This window comes from Bos indicus, chromosome 26 (genome assembly GCF_029378745.1).
Source record: "Bos indicus isolate NIAB-ARS_2022 breed Sahiwal x Tharparkar chromosome 26, NIAB-ARS_B.indTharparkar_mat_pri_1.0, whole genome shotgun sequence".
NCBI classification, from domain to species: domain Eukaryota; kingdom Metazoa; phylum Chordata; class Mammalia; order Artiodactyla; family Bovidae; genus Bos; species Bos indicus.
The window spans coordinates 40,752,135-40,771,835 of NC_091785.1; the positions used below are offsets into that span (position 1 = coordinate 40,752,135).

A 19,701-nucleotide genomic window follows, 5' to 3' on the forward strand; every position below is an offset into this window, starting at 1 on the left:
TTCAAGCTGCATTCTATGGGCGTTGCATGCATACAGCACAACCATTCACTCCGTCTTTTATGTTCTGCCCCTAGAATGAGGCATCACTTTGGCACTGAAAAAAATGCATGTATTTCCTGAGTTCTCTAAGTTAAACTTATGAATGGGGGCATTCTTACTGGGGTATAATAGTTTTGTGCCCAGAGAAGGAATATTTTATATTATTATATTTTTTCTTTTCTTTTTTTTGGAAGATCTTTATTCACAGTGCTATCAGAGTATTGAGGCAGCAGTTCTCAAATGTGGCCAGGAGTAGTGGGGAACTTTGCCCCATGCCAAAGTGACACTTGGAAACATGCGGAAACATTTTTGGTGGTTGGAAATGGTTTGCTGCTTGTATCTACTGCACAGCAGGCAGGGAGGCTGGTAAACCCCCTCACTAGGGCAAGTGAAAGTGAAGTCATTCAGTGGTGTCCAACTCTTTGCGACCCCATGGACTGTAGCCTACCAGGCTCCTCCATCCATGAAATTTTCCAGGCCAGAATACTGGAGTGGATTGCCATTTCCTTCTCCAGAGGATCTTCCTGACACAGAGATCGAACCCAGGTCTCCCAAATTGCAGGCAGACGCTTTACCATCTGAGCCACCAGGGAAGCCCACTAGGTGGGGTAGATGGTACCACAAAGGGCAAATGATACCACAAAGAATTATCTTCCCCCAAATGTCAGTAGGACCAGCATGGAGAACCCTTGCCCTAATGGAAGGCTGGAGAAAAACACAGTCATCCCATGTAGGTAATTCCCACTTTCTACTCCTTCACCGAGAACAGACAGGAGAGCAGTAGAAGGTGGTGTGAAGCTCTCAGAGGTGGAGTGTAAACTTTCACTCTTTCAGAGCAGATCACATAGTGATTTCCTTCCTGAGAGTACAAGATGGAAAGGAGGAAAGAGTACCTTTACAGCAGAGAGACCTGGCAAACGCAACCTCAGCCAGCTGGTCGAGCCCAGCATCCACAGTGATGAAGCCATGTTGACAGTATGGACCCTGGTGCATGTGTGCTGAGTCACTCAGTTCCTCAGACTTTTTGCAACCCCATGGACTGAAACCTGCCAGGATCCTCTGTCCTTGGGACTCTCCAGGCAAGAACACTGAAGTGGGTTGCCATGCCCTCCTCCAGAGGATCTTCCCCCATGGGATCAAACCTGTGTCTCCTGCATCTCCTGCACTGGCAGGTGGATTCTCTACCATGTAGCCTGATAAGATGCCTCCCTGGTAGATCAGATGGTTAAGAATCTGCCTGCAATGCAGGAGACCTGGGTTCGATCCCTGGGTCGGGGAGATCCCCTGGAGAAGGGAATGGCTACCTACTCCAGTATTCTTGCTTGGAGAATTCCACGAACAGAGGAGCCTGGCAAACTACAGTCCATGGGGTCCCAAAGAGTCGGACATGGCTGAGCAACTAACACTTTCACAATTTTCCACTTCTGATAAGACACAATAAAAATGACACCACCTCCCAAAGCCCATTACCCCAGTCTTGCCAAGAGGAAAACATCTGAAAAAAATCCCAGTCGAGGGACATTCTGTAAAACACCTGACCGGTATGCCTCAAAACTGTCAAGGTGAGACTTCCCTGCTGGTCCAGAGGCTAAGACTGTGAATTCCCAGTGCACGGGCCTGGGTTGATCCCTGGTTATGGAATTAGTTTCCACAAGCCACAGCTAAAGATCCTGCATGCCACGATGAAGACTGAAGATTCCCAAGTGCTGCAAATAAGACCTGGCTCAGCCAAGTAAATAAATATGCAAAAAAAACCTGTCAAGGTTATCGAAAGAAGGAAAGTCTGAGAAACTGTCGCAGCCAAGAGGAGCCTAAGAGGACATGACAACCAGATGGAATGTGGTGTCCCAGATGGAATTCTGGAAACAGGACATTCGATAAAAACAAAGGCAACCTGAACAAAACATGACTTGTTTAATAACGCTGTATTTGTATTGACTCATTCGTTGTGGCAAATGTACCACACTCGTGTAAGACATGAATAGAAGAGAAGATTGGGCATGGGATATATATCAGATCAGATCAGATCAGTCGCTCAGTAGTGTCTGACTCTTTGCGACCCCATGAATCGCAGCAAGCCAGGCCTTCCCGTCCATCACCAACTCCCGGAGTTCACTCAGACTCACGTCCATCGAGTCAGTGATGCCATCCAGCCATCTCATCCTCTGTTGTCCCCTTCTCCTCCTGCCCCCAATCCCTCCCAGCATCAGAGTCTTTTCCAATGAGTCAACTCTTCACATGAGGTGGCCAAAGTACTGGAGTTTCAGCTTTAGCATCATTCCTTCCAAAGAAATCCCAGGGCTGATCTTCAGAATGGACTGGTTGGATCTCCTTGCAGTCCAAGGGACTCTCAAGAGTCTTCTCCAACACCACAGTTTAAAAGCATACACACCTATATAAATATATATACATAGATACAGATATATTATATTTGCAATGTTTCTGTAAATCTGAAAGTATTCTGAAATAAGATATTTATTTCTTAAAAAACTAAGATGGGGATATAGGAGAACTCTAAATAATTTTCCAGTGGTTACAAAGGTCAAAAGTGAAATTGCTCATATAGAGACTATACAGAAATATATAATCACTCCACAAATGATCATTCATCAAGTCTGAGTCACAGCAGTTCTATCAATCCTGTTATTGAGTTGGCACTTTTTTGACCACATATTACACATAACATGTAAAAAAAATGGGCCACAAGGAGACAGAATTCTACTCAAAGGCATAAGAGGCACACATGATATGACTAAATAGGGCTAAATGGTTTCTGATCATGCAAGCAGTGGTTTTCAAACTGTGTTCTGTTGAAAGCAAGTGGCCCACAAGAGTCTGGTCTAGATCTGCTTAAATGTATTTTAACTATTTTTAAAACTGCAATAAAAAGCAACACAATATCAGAACTCTTTTCCAGAATCTAACACACAAGAGATCTATAACACGCATGTGATGATTAATTTTATGTGTCAACTTGATGGGATCGTGGGGTAACCAGATATTTGGCCAAACATTATTTCTGGATGTGTTACGAGTGTTTCTGGATAAAATTAGCCTTTGAATCAGTGGACTCAGGAAAGCAATTTGCCTTCCCCGTGTGGGTGGGCATCATGCAATCTGCTGAAGGGGTGAACAGAACAGAAAGGAGAGGGTCGGGCAGAATCTGGTCCCTCCTGCCCAATTGCCCCAGCTATGGCATGGGTTTTTCCTGCCCTGATGTTCCTGGTTCTCAGCCCTTGGGACTCAGACTTAATTATACCCTCATTCTTCCTGGGTCTCCAACTGTAGATGGAAGATCAGGGGATTTCTCATCCTTCATAATTTCATGAGCCTTATGCTAAATTTCTTCCTACCTGGAGAATCCCGTGGACAGAGGAGCCTGGTAGGCTATAGTCCATAGGGTCTCAAAGAGTCAGACATGACTGAGTGACTAACACACACACACACACACACACACACACATCACCTATTTGTCTTGTTTCATTGGAGAATGCTGACTATTACAATGTGGGTTTACGTTTGGTTCCCCACAAAGAACAAAGCTTCTCCTGCTATCCCTGAATCCGTCTTCAAACATCTAATAAAGCGGCGTTAACTAGGAGGAATAGAGAGTCATAGCACTCTTCTTACAAACCCTTGACTGTGTGTATTCTCTTTGTGTGGTTGTACAGGTGAAGGTTCTATACAACACTGAGCAAATTACCTCCTCTCACACTCAGTTTCATTCCAGGTAAGAGTGAGAAAACTGTCAGAGTTGTTGGGAGGATTAAACGACCTCATGGCGAAGCCCTTAGCTTTGCTGCCTGGCACATAGTAAGTGTTCAATAAGTGTGTGCTTGCTTTCTTTCCATTACACTGTTTCAAGCCTGCCCTACTCATCAAGTCTGCAAGAAGTTTCATGTTCCCAAAACAAATTCCGCTTGTTTAGACTTCCATATCCTACCTGCATCATTCCCTCTACCTGGAGCACAGTCCCTTCCTCTACAAGATGCTACCCAAATGAGGATGCCTCCTTCCACACCACTGTCCCATTCAACAGCCCCAGAGAGAGGCAGTTTCTTTCCACCCATGCTCCCACTGTACAAGGACCGCACATCTCTTATAGCCCTCATTAGGCCATGAATAGTTACTGAAGTTCTGTTTAACTAACTTATTTTTATTGGGGTAAAATTCACATCACATAAAATTAACCATTTAAAGTGCATAATTTGGTGTCATTGAGAACATTCACAACACCATGCATTCATCAGCACTAGATATTTTCATCTCTGAAATGACACCCCGTACCCATGAAGCAGTCACCTCCCACTCTGCCCTCCCCTCAGCCCCCAGTAATCACTAATGACTCTGTCTCTATGGATTTGTCTAGTCTTGATATTTCAAGGAAGTGGAATTATCAATACTCAATAGGTAGATTTTGTGTCTTAAATCTTTCACCTAACCTAATGCTTTTGAGGTTCATCTGTGTTGTGCTAAGTATCAGTTCTCCGTTCCTTTTTATGACTGAATTATAGTCCATTGTATGGATATATACCGATTTTTTGGAGATACACAAATGATCAACAAGCACATGAAAAGGTATTCAACACCTTTCGTCATGTTTGTTTTACCCATTCATCAGTTGATAGGCATTTGGGAAGTTTCCATTTTTTGGCTGTTGTCAATAGTGCTGCTATGAACATTCATGTATAAGTTTTTAACACCTGTTTCAATTCCTTTATTGTTCATACTTAGAAGTGGAATTGCTAGGTCATCTGCTAATTCTTTATCATTATTATTATTATTATTTTGGCTGTGCCACATGATTTATGGGATCTTAGTTCCCCAACCAGGAATGGAAATTTCACCCTCAGCAGTAAAAGCGCAGAGTTCTAACCACTGAGCCACCAGGGAATTCCCTACCTGCTAATTCTATGTTTAACTTTTTGAGGAACCTCTGAACTGGTTTCCACAGTGGTTGCACTATTTTACATTCCCACTCCATTGCATAAACATTACAATTTCTCCACATCCTCACCAACACTTGTTATTTTCTGTTTAATTATAGCCATGCTGGTGAGTATGAAGTGGTATCTCATGGTGGTTTTGACCAGCAGTTTCTTAATGACTAAAGACATTGAACATCTTTTCATGTGCTTATTGATCATTTGTATATCTTCTTTGGGCTCCCTGGTGGCTCAGTGGTAAAGAATCCACTGGCCAATGCAGGAGATGTGGGTTCAATCCTTGGGTCAGGAAGATCCTCTGGAGAAGGAAATGGCCAACTATTCCATATTCTTGCCTAAGAAATCCTATGGACAGAGGAGCCTGGTGGGCTCCAATCCATGAGGTCTCAAAAGAGTCAGACGTGACTCAGCAGCTGAACGGCAACAATAGCAGCGTATCTTCTTTGGAGAAATTGGCTTTTATATCGGCTTGGTTATCGGCTTTTATCCTTCCGCCTATGCAGTGGACTTCTTTGGGTCTTCAATACAAAGAGCAGCCCCTGGTAATGGCAAACACCCCAGGAAAAAAAAAAATTCCCTTATTTTAAAAACAGACAGAATGAGACGAGTAAAGAAAGGCCCAAAGTATTCTCCCCAGTGGTAGACTATAAGAATCAAGGTGTAAAGATACATACCTGGTGAAAAGACCACACAGACAAGGTGGAACTTCAGCTAGGACTTCAAGAGGAAGCAGAAGTTGATTCAAGGCCCCCATTTCCTGCTTTTGTCTCCAAGAGTCCATTCATTCATCAGTGTGATAAACAGACCCTGAGTGATTGTACCATGCTATAAGACTTGCTGGCCCCCTATTTGAGATGGAAGGTGTCTATCCTAGAGACCTCGCACCTGCCTTAGGTCCCCAGGCCCCCTCCCATTCCCTCAACTGGAGTTGCCCCCAACATTGGATGCTTCCCTCTCCATGGAGAGAGCTGTTATCATCCCAAGCTGATGCGCCCATCATCTGGGGAAATGAAAACAAGATGAGGGGCTCGCAGTCCTCCACTGGCTTAAACATCAGACCAAAACCTGCTGCAGACTTGTTCTCATTGTATTTCCCCTTGCCTTTGGTTGCAATCTGCTTCCCAACGTCTTCCAAGTCCATGACCCCCGAGTCAGAGCTGAAACGCTTGCCCTGACTCTTTCTTTTGATTGTTCAATGAAAGAGCCCCAGGAATTTTCAAATGTGTTGAGATTATTTCTGAACTCTTCATATCTGCAGTGCTCAGTAGTGACCCTTACCCCCTATCTTTGCCATCAGTAAAAGTTAGAATGCATGCTTGTGCCTGCTTGCAAGTTTAAAAAGGGCTTCTTGCAAACACGAACTCACTGCTTCTTCTAAGCCTGTGGGGTGTGCATTGCCCTTCCACCTTACAGATGAGTAAACGTAGGCACAGTGTGATGACTTGCCCATGCTCATGCCATCTGTAAGTCACAAAGCCAAGATTTCATAGTGGCCCTTTGACTTTTAAAGCTTCCAGGATTTCTACTCACCCATCAGAGCACACAGAAATACTAGGCTAGGAACAAATTATAAATTAGTAATGTAACAGAATTACTCAGCAATATTCTTTTCCAACAGGTTAGTAAGAGTTAAAACTTGGTGAGCTGAGTTCCCTGCCTTGGTTTCCAACTCTCTTAATGTTTGTCATATTGAATTTTTGGACGTCAATTTCTTGGCAAATGATCCAAACAAAATTTCAAACCTAAGCTGGATCCTTGATGAAATGACTGTTTTTTCCCGAAATAGTCCCCAGGCAAACTGTTACATGTTGTGCTCAATGACCAGGGACACAGCTGGTGAAAAGCTCCATATAAAGTTTCTCTATTTGCTAAGATGTTTTCATGCTTGGTCCTCATGGATTTGCTCTTAATAATTTAGTCACGCACTCCTTTGCAGTATATTGCTTCCACAACACTAATTTAAACCATGTCAGTGTGCTTGCAAGATGACTGACAATAGCCAAAATTTCAAAAAAAGAATTCATTCTTCAAATCAAATGTACACTATTCATCTGTGAACATCATGCTTGGGTTGCTAGTCAAAAATTTTCTTGCCATCTTTTCTCCCCCTGCGCCCACCCCGCCTCTCTCTCTGTCTCACACACACACACACATCTATGCATGCACAAAATGCCCATTGGACAATTTCCAAGAGTCTAACATACGCTTTACTGAAACAGGCTGGATTGGACCACACACACAATAGCAAATTGCCTAAATAAGTCAGATGCATAAGCAACAGCCACTCAAGTGCAGAGAATGTTTAAACTTTAGAGAAAAAAAAAAAAAACAATAAATTAAAGCACAGCCTTTCTTCTAAAGTGATTCCTTATTGAGGCTTCTGCTCTGAATTAGGAGGTTGTGTCAGAGTGGTGTACATATCTGGGGCCCACCCTGAACTCTCTTTCTCCCTGACAAGTCCACTGGTTCCCTGGGGAGGTACAGCCCCAAGAAACAGAGGGTCCATGCCCATCTCCAGTCAATCCTAAAGGAAATCAACCCTAAATATTCACTGGAAGGACTGATGCTGAAGCTGAAGTTCCAATACTTTGGCCACGATGCAAAGAGCCAACTCATTGGGAAAGACCCTAATGCTGGGAAAGATTGAGGGCAGGAGGAGAAGGCAGTGGCAGAGGATGAGACGGTTGGATGGCATCACTGACTCAACGGACATGAATTTGAGAAAACTCTGGGAGATAATGAAGGACAGGGAAGTCTGGTCTGCTTCAGTTCATAGGGTTACAAAGAATTGGACATGATTTAGCGACTGAACAACAAATGCCCATCTCCCAGGGTGAAGAACCAGAATCTAGGCTACATTATCCTGCAGTTTCCTAGGCTAGCATTCAAATCCCTTGAGAAAAAGCCCTGGGGGTTTCTGGTCATCCATCTTATAGGTTTTCAAAGCTGATCTAAGCTACTTGACTACTTGCCAGACAGTAGGTACCAGACATGGCCAGAGTTTTCTTTAGAAAACCTAAGTACACTTGTCATGCTCATTCTTCTCATTGCAAACCCAAACCCTCACTGTGACCTGTAAGACCCTCTGAGATCAAGCTTCTATAGACTCTGAATCTCTCTCTTGCCTCCCTCCTTCAGCCATACTTGAATCTTTCTGTTTCATCCAATCCCCCAAGCTTGTTCCTGCCGTGGACCTCCTCCCCACTGGGCCCTCTGCCTGGAATTCTTTCTTGAGATGATTGTAGGGCTGGTTCCTTCTGTTTGTGTAAGTCTCAACCGGCACATTACCTACACTGAGAGTTTCTGAGCTCTCCAGGGTAGACAGGATCATGGTTCCCAGCTCTTTGTTCCTTGTAAAAGGATGATACATCCACACTTCTGCAGGTGTCTTTCCAGTGCCTCTCACTGTAGGCAGAGAACATTTCTCCACTGATACTGATCATATGATTTGCTTTGGTCCTGAAATGTGGGTGAAAGTGACTGTGGGCCAGATCTGAGCTGAGGCCCTTAGATCAATTACATGTTTCCACTCACTCATTTTCTCTGCTAAGAAGAATATACCTAGATAATCACAGGTCCAAGGTGAATGAAGAACCCATAAACAGAGGAGGAACCTCAGAATAAACCCTTGTTGTTGAAATAAGCCACTGAGATTTTAAGGCTGCTTATTACACTGCAAAATATGCTACTACACTTTGCAACCTAAAATATCCCCCTCAGCCTCTACTGTTTCTCTTTGTTTTCAGTACAGTTTATATTCCTAATAGTTGTATATTTCATCTATTGTTTATTGCCTATTTCCTTCTACTATAAATTCCCTGAGGGCCTGGAATTCTCAGCCCCTGATAGAGTGCCTTATACATATTAGGCACTCAATAAATATTTGTTACATGAATAAATGAGATCCCAGTTCCTACCTTTGGGAGGATTTGTATTTCCAGTCTAGATGCCTAAGTTCTCCAAAACCTGAAGCAAAAGCACTATTTTTGTTAAAGTTAAAAAGATAACTAACAAATATATATAAATATCTGTGGCAACTTCATCAGAACTCTAGATGTTCCCATGAAACCAATGAATAACTGGTTATGTCTCATAAGAGGAAAATAACAACTGTCTAACTTTGACAGATTGGGGGCAGGAGGAGAAGGGGAAGACAGAGGATGAGATGGCTGGATGGCATCACTGACTCAATGGACGTGAGTTTGAGTGAACTCCGGGAGTTGGTGATGGACAGGGAGGCCTGGTGTGCTGCAATTCACGGGGGTTGCAAAGAGTCGGACACGACTGAGCGACTGAACTGAACTGATCTTGGACACCAGAGCTAAGAGCAACATGATGATCATGATGGTGGTGGTGGTGGTGATGATGGTGGTGATAGTAATGGCAGGTGGGGAGGATGTGTTTTGGCTAGAGCAGCTTGGATCAGGGTGGTAGTGACAGAAATGGAGAGAACTGTGTACCTACCAGAACTATATGGGAGCTAAAACGGGGCTGAACTAGATCTAGGGTGGAGATGGAGAGCTCAGTTCTCAATTCTCTGATATAAGTCATCCAAAAAAAAAAGGTAATTTATGATTCAGCTTTCTGGTGAGTAAAACCAACAACTATGTAGTGTCTTGAAAGAACAAAGACTGTGGAACCAGCAGGACAGGCTTCGATTTCTGCCTCTGCCTCTTATGGTCATAGTGACCTTGAACAAGCCCTTGACTTCTCTGACCCTAGTGTCCTCACAAGTAAAATGAGGACAACTTATTAGGCCAAGTAACTACTCCCCGGTCTTCTTTATTATTGTTCCGTGCCCTTCCTTCATCGCACTGGCCACTACCTCAAGTCGACTTATATTGCTTATTATCAATCTACTGTTACTTCTAAGTACATCATAAGTTCCATGAAGACAGAAAAACCCCACCTGTCCTATTAATGGATCTACCTTCTGGGCTTGATGAGCTTCCCACGTGGCTCAGTGGTAAAGAACCCACCTGCCAATTCAGGAGACACAGGATAAGTAGGTTCAATCCCTGGGTCAGGAGGTCTCCTGGAGGAGAAATGGCCATCCATCCCAACATTCTTGCCCAGGAAATCTCACGGGCAGAGGAGCCTGGTGGACTACAGTTTTTGGAGTTGCAAAGAGTCAGACACGACTGAGCAACTCACACACACACACACACACACACATACACACACACACCTCCAGGGCCTAACACACAGCAGAAGTGCAATAAGTGTTTGTGGGATGAATGGACAAAGACATGACTCAATTACACTGAAAGCATTAATCTTTTTTCACAGCTAGAATCTGAGCTCAGAGAAAGGAAAGATCTGTTGAAGGTCACATTTGGTAAAAGATGGAGAGGAGATTCAAACCAAAGTCCATTTCATTCTCAAGCCCACAGTGTCTCCAGGTCCCCAGTCTGTCTGCCCAGAGAAATTTGGAGTCTGCAAGTCTATGAGAGGCTCACCAATTCTTATAATTAAAATTCATGCTCTTATGCAAAGAGTTGGACATGACTTAGTGACTGAACAACAACAGTGTGTCTAAGATCCTGCCTTCTTTTCTGACCTCATCTCACACCAGGCTCCTTGTTCAAGCTCCAGCTTCATTAGCCCTATGCATCCCTCAGACACACAAAGCTTGCCCCCCATCCCCAGGGCCTTTGCACTTGCTCCCTGCTGCAACTAGAGCACTCTTTTTCCCAGGTCTTCCTAAAGCTGGCATTTTCTTATCATTCAAATTGAGTTCAAATACAAATGAAGGAAAAGCCATTCCCTGACGATATCAGCAGCCGAGCTTCATCTGCAGCTGTCCCCACCTCAGTCGCTGTCTAGTCCACGTGCCCGTTGTAACCTCTTTGCAGTGTTTATCAACTGCAGTTCTGAGCTTATCTCATCTGTTTTTACATGTTTATTGCCTGCACATCACCACCTCTACAAGAGTAAAAGCTTCACAAGAGATCAAGGACTCTGCAACAATGAGAATAGCACAAGGTACATAATAAGTGATCAATTAATACTTACCACATGAATAGCATTATTGCTATAACAGTTGTTTAAATCACTTTCTGCTGTAGACTTAGAAGAGGAAAAAATTCTCTTCTCAGAAGCAGACTCTGTATGTTGAAACTCTGATGAATCGGTTTTAAAGCTTGTGATGAGGACTCAAATGAAATGAGGCTACATTTCATTTTTATTCAAACTGCAGATTGCAATGACATCATACTTTAAAAAATATTTTTATTTTTTGCAGGCATACTATGTCCGAGAATTGGGGTTTTTACAATGAAAAGACAATTCTCAACCTCATAAAACTTAAAGTATGATGTCTAAAATATAATTACAAGAAAGCCTAGCAAAGGTTGGGGAAAGGATCGGGTTGGCTAGAAAGTTCATTCGAACTTTTTGAATTCAAACATACCAGACAAGGAGCAGGGCCACCTAATCCGACACAGGAATCAGGAAAGGTGGGGAAGGAGAGGTGACATTTAAATTGAGAACTCAAGGAAAAGGTAGGGAAGGTTGCCTTTTCCTCATAGAGGAAATAAAAGTGTGAAGTTGATAAGTGAGTTTAAGGTCCCAGCAAGCCCTGTAAATGAGCCTGGTCACCAGACATCTGTCAACATATGAAACACAAAGCATTCCACATTTCATCAAGCATACAGCCATCTGGGTAATTTTTTTTTTTTTTTTTGCCACTCTGTGCAGCATGTGGGTTTTTAGTTCCCTGCCCAGGGATCAAACCTGTGCCTCTTGCAGTGGAAGAGTGGCTTGCTAACCACTGTGTGCCTCTGTGTGCTCAGTGGCTAAGTCGCATCCAACTCCTTTGCATCCGTATGAACTGCAGCCTGCCAGCCTCCCCGTCTATGGGATTATCCTGGCAAGGATACTGGAGTGGGTTGCCATTTCCTCCTCCAGGGGAGCTTCCCCACTCCGGGATCAAATCCGCTTCTCCTGTGTCTCCTACACTGGCAGGCAGATTCTTTACCACTGAGCCACCTGGGAAGCTGGCTAGCCACCATACTGCCAGGGAATTCCCAAGGGTAAATTTTCTAAATTTCCATTTTGGATACAGACACAGATACAGAGAAACGTTGGGTTGGCCAAAAAGTTCAGTCGGGTATTTCCATGTCATTGTACAGAAAACCCAAACAAAATTTTTTAGGCAACTCAATATTTCTCTACTCTTAAGGGAAAAAAAAAAAAGTGTAATGACAAATTACAGACTGGCATTCAGCCTCAGGGGCAGGAATAATAGGAAGTGGTGGGGACTGTGAATTCGGGGTAAGCACTGGTCCTGGGTAAACCCTGTGTGATAGATCTTTTGCTATTTTCAGAGAAGCTGGAAATCCAGATTTTATTTTTAAAATCTCCTCCATATTGACTCAGAAAATATTTAAACAGTATAGAGACCAAGCAAAACATACTTACAGGGAGGATCAGGCTGATGGGTCTATAAAATGGGATACAAAAAAAAAAAAAAAAAACCAACTCTAAGCACACTCATTTTGAATTTAATAGAATTGATATTATTTTAGCCTATCACTTATCTTGAAAGTGCCCACCAAGCAGATAACTTACTCAATATTAGAAGGTAGGTAACAAGAAAGAGTTTTACTACAATTTTTCAATAAAGGCATAAATACTGATAATCTAGGTCTTTTCAAAATTACTACCGTATCATATCTATGCACAGGCTAAATTCAATAGACAATTATTAGGATTCTAAGTGCAAAAACACATTAATTTTTTTTCAGTGTCTAATTGCAGACATGTAGATTCAGAAAAAAACTTACGAAGTCAGTGCCAAGGTTTTCAGTCTAGCATCATAAATTTAAGCATGATATGGAATGCCACAAAGCAGGCAACTGAATCCCTCCCCTGCTTTCTTAGAATGGGGGTGGTCTTTTCTTACCTATTTTTTCCCCACTTTTCAAGTATGAGCTCCATTGAGCAAATGGTTTCTGTTCAACTCTCCAACTCAAACACCCTTGTCATTCTTCAGCAAGAGCTCTATTTAGAAGTTCCCAGAGAAATGAAAGTGAGAAAACTCAGTTCATAAAGGGAATGGATATAAAGAGCTCCATTAATACAGCTGCTGGGCTTGGACTCTCAACAGGGCCTGATAATGTGTTTTATTTGGACCTGTCCTCTGCTGTGCACTGGTGATAAGGAGGTACTTGAAGCTCAGACACTCACTGTGCTACGCGAACTCAGCCCCTTATTGATTCTGAAACAATGCGCCCTTTCAGATCACACCCGAGTAAGTGAATAATAATGAGGCGATACAGGGGAGAAATCGTGGTACCAAGCTTGGAGCAAAGGGAAGCAACACAGTGGGGCTTTATTTCAGGTGCTGCTCATGCCTTGTTGAGTCATTGTGGCCAATCCATTTAACTCACCATCCCCTCTTTTCCCTGCAAAATAGGGCTGAGCGCTTGCTTGTAGCAGCCTTACTCCTGCACATCTCATAAGAACTCTATTAGAAGGCCTGAACTCTCATTGGATGGCAAGCTTGCCGACCAGTCTCCATACAGCCCACGGAGGCAACAACCAGAGTTTCAGAATCAGATATCGAAGGCATCTGAATAGGGGCCTTGTCCAACTTAGGTACCACACCCATAGCCAATTCCAGCCTCCTCCAATGGCTTCCACAACTTTGTTTTCTTTTTTTAATTTTTTGTTGGAGTATAGTTGATTTATAATGTATTAGTTTCAGATGTGCAGTAAAGTGAATCAGTTATACATATACATTTTGTTGTTCAGTCGCCAAGTCATGTCTGACTCTTTGCGACCCCATGGACTGCAGCACGCCAGGCCTCCCTGTCCCTCACATATACATACATGTATACACGTATATACATATACGTGTATACATATACATACACATGGGCTTCCCTAGTGGCTCAGATGGTAAAGAATCTGCCTGCAATGTGAAAGACCTGGGTTCAATCCCTGGGTTGGGGAGATCTCCTGGAGAAGGGCATGGCAACCTACTCCAGTATTCTTGCTTGGGAAATCCCCACGGACAGAGGAGACTGACTGGCTACAGTCCATGGGGTCACAAAGAGTCAGACACGACTGAGCCACTAAGCATAGCACAGCATATATATATATGTATGTATAAGTATATATATATGTGTGTGTGTGTATAGACACATATATATATCCACTCTTCTGTAGATTCTTTTCCCTCATAGGCCATTACAGAGTATTGACTCAAGTTCCCTATGCTATGGGTTTCCCTGGTGCCTCAGTGGTAAAGAATCTGCCTCCCAATGCAGGAGACATTGGTTTGGGTCGGGAAGATTCCCTGGACAAGGAAATGGCTACTCACTCCAGTATTTTTGCCTGGGAAATCCATGGACAGAGGAGGCTGGCAGGCTACAGTTCATGGGGTTGCAAAGAGTCAGACACAACTTAGTGAATAAACAACAACAAAATCCCTGTGCTATACAGCAGGCCCTTATTAGTTATCTATTTTGTATATAGTACTGTGTACATGTCAATCCCATTCTCCCAGTTTAACCCTCTCTCCACATGCCTCCTAGTAGCCATAAGTCTGTTTTCTAATCTGCGACTCTGCTTCTGTCTTGCAGACCATGGCTTCCACACTCTGACTCCACCTGCGAGGACCACTGTACCTCTGTCATCCCCCTGCCATCCCTCACTCCACTCCAGCGCACTAGGCCTCTGCCATCTTATACCAGCCTCCCGAGTCGGAACTTGTTATTCCCTGGGCCTGGACTGCCACTCCCTCAAAGTCTCACAGGGCTCAGCTCAATGTCGCTCTCACGGTGACCATCCCCACCATCCCATGGAATGTTCCTCTTCTCTCACCCTCTGCCTTGTTACCTTCTACCATTTTCTGCAGGTCACACATCACTATCAAAAGAGATCTCGGAAGTTATTCGGGGGAGGAGTTTGTTCTGTTTCAGTCTCCCCTCCTAGAGCAAAAGCTTCACGAGGGCAGAGCTTTCCCTGTCCTGTCCACAGGTGGACATTCCCAGTGCCTGCGATCATATCTGGCAGGATCTCAGATGCCTTCAGAAGTCAGACAGGTGACAGCGATGAGTGATGAGGACCGGATGAAAGGCAAGAAAGAAGAATGTGTACTTCTATGAGTCCATGTTCCATGAAAAGCATTCAATATTGAAATCAAGCTGCAGGTCAAACAAAACACATCAGGCAGCTGAAAGCACTCTCTGCCACCATCTCCACCTTGACCAGGCTCGTCTTCAAATGCAGTTCCCAGTGTGGTACCTGCTGAGCCAGATGGTGTCTGGCAAGCCCAAAGACATTCTTTCCTCCCCACATGCAGTATCCTTCTTGGTTTTTGTTTTTGGTTTTTGGTTTTGGGCAACTATGTCTCACCACTGGCAAATTTATTCAACCCAAGACCCAGTTGGGTTTGTTCACCAATTGCCTTCCAAAACACAACTACCTTCTTTCAGAAAAGGCAACTGAAAATTTAAATCAAATGTTAATAAGAGAGCTAAAGAATTAGAGTAGAAAGAAATTGAGATTATCAAATTATCAAAAAAGATCAGTGATGGGAGAGGACAGAATGTAGTATCTGGCTTCTTTTGACTTGTTTTAGCCTCTGATCCCCACCAGATTCAGACTACCAAGAGAAAGAGATTTTTATCTCTTATCTTGGAATGTGCACTGACTGACACATGCTACCCAGAAGCAGAAAAACTATCACTGGAATTAAACATCTTGCTATAGGTAACCCACAATCAGTGTAATCCCCATGGATCTGAAATAGACTTCTTGCTACTCATCAGGAGTAGGAAAGACCACCAAGATAGGAAATTTTGATAGTCCTCAAGCAAATTTTGAGCAGATCTGAAATCAGAATATTCTTTTGAGGTTGGAAAAATTTGGCATTTCTCTAGCTCGGGAAAAAAAAAAATTTGAAAAGTGGAAGTTTATGTCCTCAGAAAGACTATTTGCTCTGGGTTTTCTGTTCAATCCAAACCAAAAAGCAATGGAAACACATCAGAAGCAAGGCTATATGTTTCATCCCAATTTTCACTGTGGTCGGGTACTTTTATGCAGGCAGAGACCTTTAAAGTTTTGGGGTGTACTTCTCCAAATAAAGTTAGACTTCTTAGGCTCTTCCCTCGCTAACCGGTATGATGCATGAATGGAATTAATCTGAAACTTCAGTTCTCTACATTTCTGAAATCAGAAATGGATGTGAAAAGAGAAAAGCTAAACTCCCTGAAAATCAAACAGTGATAACCCAATAGGATCCCTCCACCCTCCCGAATACTTTGGTATGGAGAAGTTCGAGTGTCAGCTCTTTAATAATAAGAACGATTTGGGGGCTACCCAATACTCCTCAAATTTTGCCAACGCAGAGTGATGACTGAAAGTATTTTTGATCTGCAGACTTAAGTCAGCTTCAAAGCAATGTCTTTCCTAGCCTGCTGGGGCCATCGGGTACAGGCAGTCCTCTCCCCAGTCTTTCAAAGAAAATCAGAAACTCTTAGGATCACGATCACTGCTCCCTGACAAAGCCATCGCCCCATTTCAGGCAGCCTAACATGGATTAATCTACATGAAGACTGCCTCCTCCCTTCAGTGACTTTCTTCCATCTGGAAACAAGACTTCAAGCAGAAACGCAAAAGCCCTGGCAAAGCTGCTTAGGTGTTGGCATTCCCACAATTCCATTGTTTGGTCCAATTTGGAAGGTCAGAGGAGGAGAGTTGAGAGGGGCGCCAGGGTTCTGAATTACAAAGCCCCGGGCTCCCATTGTTCCCAGAGTCGGCTCCCTCTCTCCTCTCTCTGAAGTGGCGGGACCCCCAGCGCCCTTTGCACGCCCCTCAGTCTTTGAAAAGCTCAGGCATCCGCTCCGCATAATGTCGTGGGAGGGATATTTAGGTTCTCGGAGACAAAGGTCCAGGCAGCTCAACGCCCTCTCTGCAGGACTGAACATCAGACAAGAAAAGAACCAGGCTGTCCTGAAGCCCTCGCCCTGGTGGCAGACTTTTAAATAAAGTTCTCGGGTGTCTGCATCCCTTTGGATGCGGTTCGGTCAAATGGGCGAAACATTAGTGGTGTCTTTATTATTTGTTTCATGCTTTCCCAGGTGGCAGCTTGGAGGGAAGCGGGGAGGGGACACAGACATTGATACCATCTCCCTCCCGTCTTGCCCAGAGTCCTGACAGTGGAAACAGACAACTGGAGGAGGCAACAGAAATCTACTTTGCCTCCTATTGCCCATTCAGAGGTTTATAAGAGAAAGCAGGAGAGGAATTTGAATGGGGGGTGGGGGGAGGCGGGGATGGGGACCCAGCCTATGAATGGGAGACAAATCATTGCAAAGCCATAAAACCCTTCTTTAGGGGCACAGAGCATTAAAAGGGGGCATGTTTAGGAGTCTTCTTGGACAAGACTTTTTGAAGGTTAATGTTGAGTGTGACACAGATGTTGGCAGCTGGGTTGCTTTTATACAAACATTACAGTTGGAAATAGAGATGGGTCCTGAAAGCCTTCTAACCCCCTACTGTTAACTAGGAATAAATGCATTACTGATTCTCAAGAGTTTCTCTCCTGGCAAAGAAGTCTTTATCAGAAAGAAAAATATATATATTTATCACTTGTCAAGTTACAAAATTCCTGCTGATACTAGAAGAAAAGTAGTCGATTTTCTTTGTCCAGTTACCCAGAAAATTGATGGGCAAGGGGAGAGCTCACTGTAGTACTGATCCAAGGCCAGCTGACTCCCCTGGCCTGAGAGTCTTCAAGTATTACCAACCCATTTCTTTGTTTTGGGCAGGCCTCCAGAGAATGACACTGGGGTGACTCCGAGGGGTTTCCTGGGAAGTGAATAGACAGGAGTTTGTGAAAGACCCCCAGGGGCCTTTTATCTGGCCCTTCAGCTGCCTGCAATCAGCTAGCCTATGAATGACCTCGGAGGCCAGTTGATGGCACAAAAGCCAGCTAGATGGTAGGGGATAGAGAGCACCCGAGCTGAGCTGTCCGCATCAGCTGCCACGGGGAAGCTGAAATTGAATACGCAGTCCTGTAAATTGGTTACAGAAACACAGTTCAGAAGGAGAAAGCTAGTCAGAATGATCAAAAGCAGGAGGGCCTAATACCAGTGGACACCTCGGTAAAACAATTGTAAAATTTGAGCCACTGCCCGGAGCGGAGAGATATCTGAGGATCTCCATTTATGCACCAAGCTGGAATCTGGTGAGCGCACCATAAAGATGGTTTTATATGGGGGGGTGGGGGGCGGTTCAATCTGACACTGACGACACATTTTTAAAAGTTCTACATGGATTCATCTCTTTTAAATTTGGAGGAATCATCCAGCCCAGATAACTTCTTCAAGCCTGTCCAGATTCTTAATATTAGCTTTGCATTTTTAATGAATAACAGTACAGCGCATCAGGTATTTGAACTGTGGAAGATAAACACATGAAACAGACATTTATTTTTAATTACCACCATAGTTGGTATTCTCTGGAGAAGAAGCGGGGAGGGGGGGTGCTGGGGGGGTGGGCACGGGCATCTGTTGCCACCCCAAGCCTTCACTCCCAGCTACAGTTGGGGCTGACCCTGTTCAGAGCCTGGCCAGGCATTTCCTGGGAATGAACTGCTCAACCATGTGAGATGAATTAACTGTTTAGGGCAAAGGAACCTGATACCGTTAGTTTCTTCTCACACCAGAGTGGGATTGTCAAATTGGAGTTGAGGGCAAGGCAATGACCCATATAATTTAGAGATGGTGGGGGAGGGAAAAGATGGTTTGAATGTATATCTTATGGCTAAACACCAAACACAGACTACCATCTAAGGCAGGATGGAACCACAAGAAACTAATGAATTAAGGACATTTTGTGCATCCTCCTGTTCTGAAAGATAATGATTTCTTTAAGGAAAATGGAATCTGTTGATGGTAGGAATCAGCACTTGAGAATGTTGACTCAGCCTGCTAAATTTAAGACCGTAATCTGTTTCTGGGAAGACAAACACATCTTCCCTTCTCCGTGATCACTATTGTCCTAAAAAAGAAGCCAAACAGCACATCAATCATTTCTTGGTTTCGTGGGAGACAACACCATGGAAAACAGAAATGTTAGGTGCTCAGGGAATGGGTACCCCATTTTTAATTTCCAGGTGCACTGGCTCATGGGCCATATTTGTTGATGATTCACATAAGTTTACTGACTTTCCTATTTGAGAGTTGCTCTTACGTGTCTCTGCTGGGAAGAAATACCAGAAAGTCTTTCTTCCTCCAGCTCCCCTCTCTCCAGTGAGTGCAATCTTGCTTATTTCTTCAAGTCTCGGTGCCGGCGCTACCTACTTTGAGGGGCCTTCCTTGGCTAGTTCTATATCCCTTCACCAACAGAATAAAGCACACCCTCTCTGTATTCTCAAAGTATTTTTCCTGTACACCTGAAACTAACCCAAGAGTGTGCATCAACTGTATTCCAACATAAAATTTTTAAAGATGTAAAGCATTTTTTGTTAGCAGTAAGTTAAGTGGCTTTCTCTCTCAAAGTTTCCATTTTTTCATCAGTAGGATGGAGGTTCTGCCTTGCAGAGGTGACTAAGAAAAATATATCACAAATACAGTAATGAGTATATACAGGCTATTTAAAAAAGGTGGTTTCCTCTCATCTGTCTATACCACTACTATTAAATATGCTTTAACATGTTCTTTTTACCTGTTTCCCAATATTAGTTTCTTGGGTGCAAGGA

General features: G+C 43.6%; 1 long non-coding RNA gene across 1 annotated transcript in view; it reads right to left on the reverse strand.

The window, feature by feature from the left end:
• Positions 1–1,931: 1,931 nt before the first annotated feature.
• The window catches only part of LOC139179917 (uncharacterized), a 70,952-nt gene continuing 53,182 nt past the window's right edge, over positions 1,932–19,701 (reverse strand). Inside the window, exon 2 of the long non-coding RNA XR_011564214.1 lies at positions 1,932–2,431. This is a non-coding gene — a long non-coding RNA (uncharacterized lncRNA). The remainder of the gene's footprint in view (positions 2,432–19,701) is intronic.